This window comes from Lontra canadensis, unplaced genomic scaffold (genome assembly GCF_010015895.1).
Source record: "Lontra canadensis isolate GAN:19392208 unplaced genomic scaffold, GSC_riverotter_1.0 scaffold73, whole genome shotgun sequence".
NCBI classification, from domain to species: domain Eukaryota; kingdom Metazoa; phylum Chordata; class Mammalia; order Carnivora; family Mustelidae; genus Lontra; species Lontra canadensis.
Window position 1 is genome coordinate 11,002,055 of NW_022631067.1, and position 6,144 is coordinate 11,008,198.

General features: G+C 44.8%; 1 pseudogene; it reads left to right on the top strand.

Annotated features, from left to right (window-relative positions):
* The first annotated feature begins 1,073 nt into the window (after nt 1-1,073).
* On the top strand, nt 1,074-2,158 carry LOC116881279 (annotated as a pseudogene).
* The last annotated feature ends 3,986 nt before the right edge of the window (nt 2,159-6,144 follow it).

The following is a 6,144-nucleotide window of genomic DNA, read 5'->3' on the forward strand; positions in this document are numbered from 1 at the left end:
AACACACCTCCTTTTCAATTACCCTTTCTCTTTTTTAATTTATTTTGACTTGAATCACTAGACCAAAATTATCTTTTTTTTTTTTTTTTTTTTTTTTTTTTGACAGAGAGAGACATGTGAGAGTGGGAACACAAACGGGGGGAGTGGGAGGAGAAGGAGAAGCAGGCTTCCTGGTGAGCAGGGAGCCTGATGTGGGGCTTGATCCCAGACCCTGGGATCATGACCTGAGCCAAAAGCAGACACTTAATGACTGAGCCACACAGGCACCCTTCACTAGACCAAAATTAATGGTGAGATCATCCTTCATCGTTGTGACAACGGGGCAGATAATTTGTATATTGGATGGGGTGCTTGCATTTATTTTATAGGATATCACCAATAAGAAAGTGTTCCTGGACACAGATGCCTGTGGAGTCAGACCTTCGTTTAAAGCCATGATAGAAGGTGGATTTGGGGCTGTGTTTTTAGAAGCTAAAGGGCTTGTTAACCTGAAACACATCACAAATCCGTTATCAAAATGGAGCCTCCCGCCCCCCCGCCCAAAAAGTGGACCCTTTTCTTCTGGAACACTATCAAATTTTGGATTAAAAGTCAAGTGACAAAGTTGCGTCCATGGAAATGGTTAAGTTTCATCACTGTAGAGACGAACACCTGCATGCCCTCTCTAACTGTGAAGAACGTACTCCCGGGTCTTGACGTGGAAACTGTGGAGAGGTGAGAACTGGAGACAGCAGTACAGACAACTCTTTCAAGGACTTTTGCCATAAAGGAGAGGGAGAGACGGAAGATGAGAGCCGGTGCAGGGGGTGTGGATGTGCAAATGCTACCAGCCACCCAGCGGAGAGGACAAACCGATGATGCAAGAGACGGCGGGGGGGGGGGGGGGGGGGGGGGGGGGGAACACACCGATCCTTAATACGGAAGCGCAAGGCAAACGCGTTGTGATTCCTCGGTGGTAAAGTAATTAATGTTTGCCTGCGGAAGCGGACTCACTCACGCTCTCTTTTCGTCTTCCTATACATGCCTACCTTTGGATCCTTATGCATGTACATGTCATCTCCATGTGACGGAAACATTACCTGACAGGCAGAAGAACTGGATGTCTTTGATCCGGGGGCGCTGATTCTGGCTTGGCTGCTGTCGCCCTGTTGAAGCAGCTAAAAGAGACTCCGGTAGACTATGCTCTCCAGACACTTGCAGTTGGCTTGGAAGACGGTCCCCGTTTACTGGCTGCTGGAAAGGCAGCAGATCTCATTGGGAGTGATATCATAAAGTCCTCTGGACTCTGAGGAAGGCATTCAGATACTAAACGAAGTCACATTTTCCTTGGAAACTTAGAACCGTGCAACAGTTCACACTTCAGGAGATATGTATTTGATTTCCAAGTACATCTGGAAGAACCCAGATAGCATGGTGATCTTCTCTGGAGAAGGTTCAGATGTACTTCTACAGAGTTACTTATCTTTCCACAAAGACAACTTCTAAAAAAGCCAATGAGAGTGAGAAATTTCTGAGGGAACTCTGTTTGATGTTGTTCTCCACACAGATCAAACTGCTGTTACCCATGGACTTGAACTGAGAGTCCCATTCCTGGATCATTGTTTTCTTCCTATTACTTGTCTCTGCTACCAGCAATGAAAATTCCGAAGAATGGGATAGAAAACCATGTCCCGAGAGAGAATATTCGAAGACTCTAAACCAATCCTTAAAGAGATTCTCCAGTGACCAACAGAAGCCTTCAGTTATGGGATAACCTCAATTAATAATTTCTGTTTTAAGATTTTACAGGAATCTTTTACAGGACTGGCCAGCTCAGTCGATGGAGCCTATTACGACTTTTGATCTCAGGGTTGTGAGTTTGAGCCCCATAATGGGTTTATTTTACTTAAAAGTAAAATCTTAAAAAAAAATATTTCACAGGAATATCTGGACAGCAGGTTGGTGATGTTATGATGCTGAGGGCAAGGCACAAGTTTCCCTCAGTACTCCTCAAACTTACAAAGGCGATTACTACTGCTAATCCTGGAATGCCACTACCCAGGTCAGACAAACCGGCTCACCAGGTACTAGATGCCCAAGCAGACCCACGCTGTCAACCCTTCTGCCTGCACTCTGACCCAGTTACAAGCTGAGACACTCTCTAAAGCACAGATGGAAGGTAAATGTTCCTACTCTTGAAGGGCAGTGGGACTAGAGGCAGCTGGGGCCACCCACATATAGGTGGCCCCACATATGGGCCACCCACCCATATGTACTTGAGTATGGAAAAAAAAGTTTCAACTCTAAAACACAAAGGGAAAATAAATCATAAAATTAAAAAGAAATTGTTACCAGTGGGGTAGGAGGAGGAACAGGATAGAGGAGACAGATGAAAGCCAGACATGTTTTAAACACCTGACTTTGAAACCATGTAAGTATTTTACATAGATCTAAAACAAGATTCAATTTTAGCAACCTCCAAGTATAAAGGAAAATGAAGCAAATGAAATCACTAAGAATCCTTAATGACTTCCTACCCACTGAATGTGATGCCTTGAGGGTACGTTCAACTTAACCTGTCCACATTTTACATTATTGATCACTGACTCATTATTAAAACTTTCTTCCTCCTTGGCTTTTCTGAGACCACTCTTTTTTTGGTTTACCTTATAATTCTCTGATTTCACTTCTTAGTATCTTTCACCAGGTCCTCTTCTTCTACCTGTGATTTCAAGATAAATAGTTTCCATTCTTTTTTTTCTTTTTTAAGATTTTATTCTTAAGAAATCTCTATACATGGGGCTCAAACTCACAACCCCGAGATCAAGAGTCACGTGCTCCATCAACTGAGCCAGCCAGGTGACTCCCCTTCTCTTCTTAAGTAGGCTTCCTGCCCAATGTGGGCCTTGAACTCACAATCCTGAGATCAAGAGCCACATGCTCTTGGGGCACAGGGGTGGCTCAGTCTTTGGGCCCGTGACTCTTGGTTTCAGCTGAGGTCATATTCTTGAGGTCATGAGATCCAACCCTGCATCAAGCCCCCAGTCGGGCTCCATGCTCAGCATGGTCGGGGGGTCCCTTCTCTCTGCTCCTCCCCCACTTGCACTCACTCTCTCTCTCTCAAATAAATAAATGAAATCTTTAAAAAAAAAAAAAGCCACATGTTCTAGGTAGTTCTCTTTTTTCTGTCTTTTTTTTTTTTTTTTTTTAAGTAATCTCTACAACCAACGTGGGGCTCAAATTCACAACCCTGAGATCAAGAGTCACACACTCCACTGACTGAGCCAGCAGGGCAACCCTAGGCAGTTCCATTCTTAACTTACTCTTTTTAATCTCCTGATCACTCCAAGTAGTAAAACCATGTACTCCCCTGACTTCTGTTAGACATATTTACATTAATATATGATTATAAGAAAATTAAGATCCATATGAGTTGCTGTCCTATAGGAAAATATTGCCATGGGAGAGGAAAAATGAACCAATTTCAAGGGAACTGCTCTAAAATCGTTTCCTTGATTAAGTTATTTGGCCTATCTACTGAATTACTGTCATTCAAAACTTACCTCAGATGTTATCTACCCTGTAAAACCTTATCTAGATTTCTCTCAGCGGAATTAATCATTACTTCCTCTTCACTCTGATAAGATCTCTCTTCTGACATTTATTACCTAGTCACATTTATTACCAAAATGCCAAAGCAGAAATGGATAGAAAAAAATAAAACACAAGAGGCCGCAAGATCTACATAATATCAACATTTGTGAGTGAGGAAGCAGATAGAAGCAAGACGAACAGGAGGAAATGCAAATGGTAAAAATCAGAAATAGGACAGAATAAAGGCTCACACTGAGATAACACCATAGGGAATAGAAGCCACTGGACCAGTACAGGGACACGAGGACAAAGGCAAAAGAAGGCCCAGACAAAAAGTGAAACCAGTCTTTCCCGGATCTGCACCTTCAGGGACGTTAAGAGGCCACACTGTGCCCTGGAAACAGCACCCCCCAGCCCCCACTCACCAATCCCACACCACACACTGGTTGTGGGGGGAGGGGCTGAGCAAGGGGCTACAGCGCTGCTCTGGAAGACCTTGAAGACCCCATTTCCAAAGCTCTGCCCCTAAAGGGGATCCCCTCAGGCCTGTGGGCTCCACTTGTGCTGGCGGGAGACCTGGCTCCTGCCCACCAGCGCTAGTCTGAGACAGAGCTGGTTACCCCTGGCCAGTCCTCACAGGCTCTTTTCAAGCTGCCTTGGCCTTCTGTGCTCCTTAGGCCCTCCTCTCTCTTCCGACTTTGGGGGAAGTTTGTGGGGTGCCAGCCCCTGGGTCTTCTTTCTTCCTCCCCCAAAGGCCAGCCTAGCAGGCCCTTTCCTGTTAACCCTGTAAGGCAGAGTTCATAAAGCAGTAAGGAATCCGGGTCTTATTCACAGGGGCTTGTCTAATTTACCTTCTTCCATTGCCTCTCCTAGGTAGTCCAGGAACACTGACAGTTCCTGTCACCCCAGGAGCTTACTCTGGGCCCTCTCTTCCCTTTCTGCCTCTTCCAACTCCCGCTGAATGTGAAAGACCACCTTCTGGCAGGGCAGTGTCCAAAGTGCCTTCAGAGTGGGCATTCCGGGGCGCCTAGGTGGCTCAGTTGGTTATGCGTCTCCCTTCGGCTCCAGTCACCATCCCAGGGTCCTGGAATCGGGCTCCCTGCTCAGCAGGAAACCTGCTTCTCCCTCTCCAACTCCCGCTGCTTGTGTTCCCTCTCTTGCTGTGTCTCTGTCAAATAAATAAATAAAATCTTAAAAAAAAAAAAAAAACAACAACCTAGACAAGCTCTACCAATCTGGACCACATTGCGACTGGATACAGTTCTTTCTTTAATATAGAAATAAAATGGGAGCTCCTGGGTGGCTTAGTCAGTGGGGGGTCCAACTCTTGGTTTCTGCTCTGGTGGTGATCTCATGGGTTGTGGGATAAAGCCCCAAGAGGAACCCCACACTCAGGTAGGAGTCTGTTTGAGAATTCTCTCCCTCTACTCCTCCCCCCACTCACAATCTCTGGTGTTCTCTCTCTCTCTCTGAAAAAGATGAATACATCTTAAAAAAAAAGAAAGAAAAAAAATCTATTACACAACCTTCCTTTACTCATTAATTCCTATATATTACCTTGCCCAAGTCACACAACCAATGACGGGTAAAATTAAAACTCTTAACCATTCAAATATAGGTCTCAGTGATAACGCTTCAGGGAAGCAGTGAGCTGACACACTTCCCTCCCCTACCTCGGGCCCACCCCGTTTACCACCAAACATTAGTCTGCTAGCATTTCAGCCAGTGCTCCCCTTCGAATAAATAAATGCGTGGATATTTTCCTTTATAACTCAGGCTCCCTTAAGAGATTAAAAGGAGTTCCTTATCCATAGTAAGTTTTGACATTATGAGAATGAAGAATCAAAGAGAAGACTGTACCTTCCTTATCTGCTTGCTGATGCCTATGAAATACTTTTCATTCTACTATTAGAAACGAAGAGTGGCGCCTGCGTGGCTCAGTGGCTTAAGCCTCTGCCTTCGGCTCGGGTCATGGTCTCAGGGTCCTGGGATCAAGTCCCACATTGGGCTCTCTGCTCAGCGGGGAGCCTGCTTCCCCCCACGCCTCGCACTGCCTGCCTCTCTGCCTACTTGTGATCTCTGTCAAATAAATAAATTAAATCTTTTTTAAAAATTATCAAAAAACAAGTAAAGAAACCCAGACAATAGGTAAGTTTGATTCTGGAATGTAATCAAACAAGGACAAAACATCTATGATTTATATCCAAGAGAAGAAGGGATAAAGAATTTCGCCAAAGAGGAAGAATCTATATATTTTTAATTCCAATATAGTTAACATACACTGTTATATTAGTTCCAGGTGCATAATAACAGTGATTCAGGGCGCCTGGGTGGCTCAGTGGGTTAAGCCGCTGCCTTCGGCTCAGGTCATGATCTCAGGGTCTTGGGATCGAGGCCCGCATCGGGCTCTCTGCTTGGCAGGGAGTCTGCTTCCCCCTCTCTGCCTGCCACTCTGCCTACTTGTGATCTCTCTCTCTCTCTGTGTATCAAATAAATAAATAAAATTAAAAAAAAAAACAGTGATTCAACAACTCCATACATTACTCAGTGCTCATCATAGTAAGTGTACTC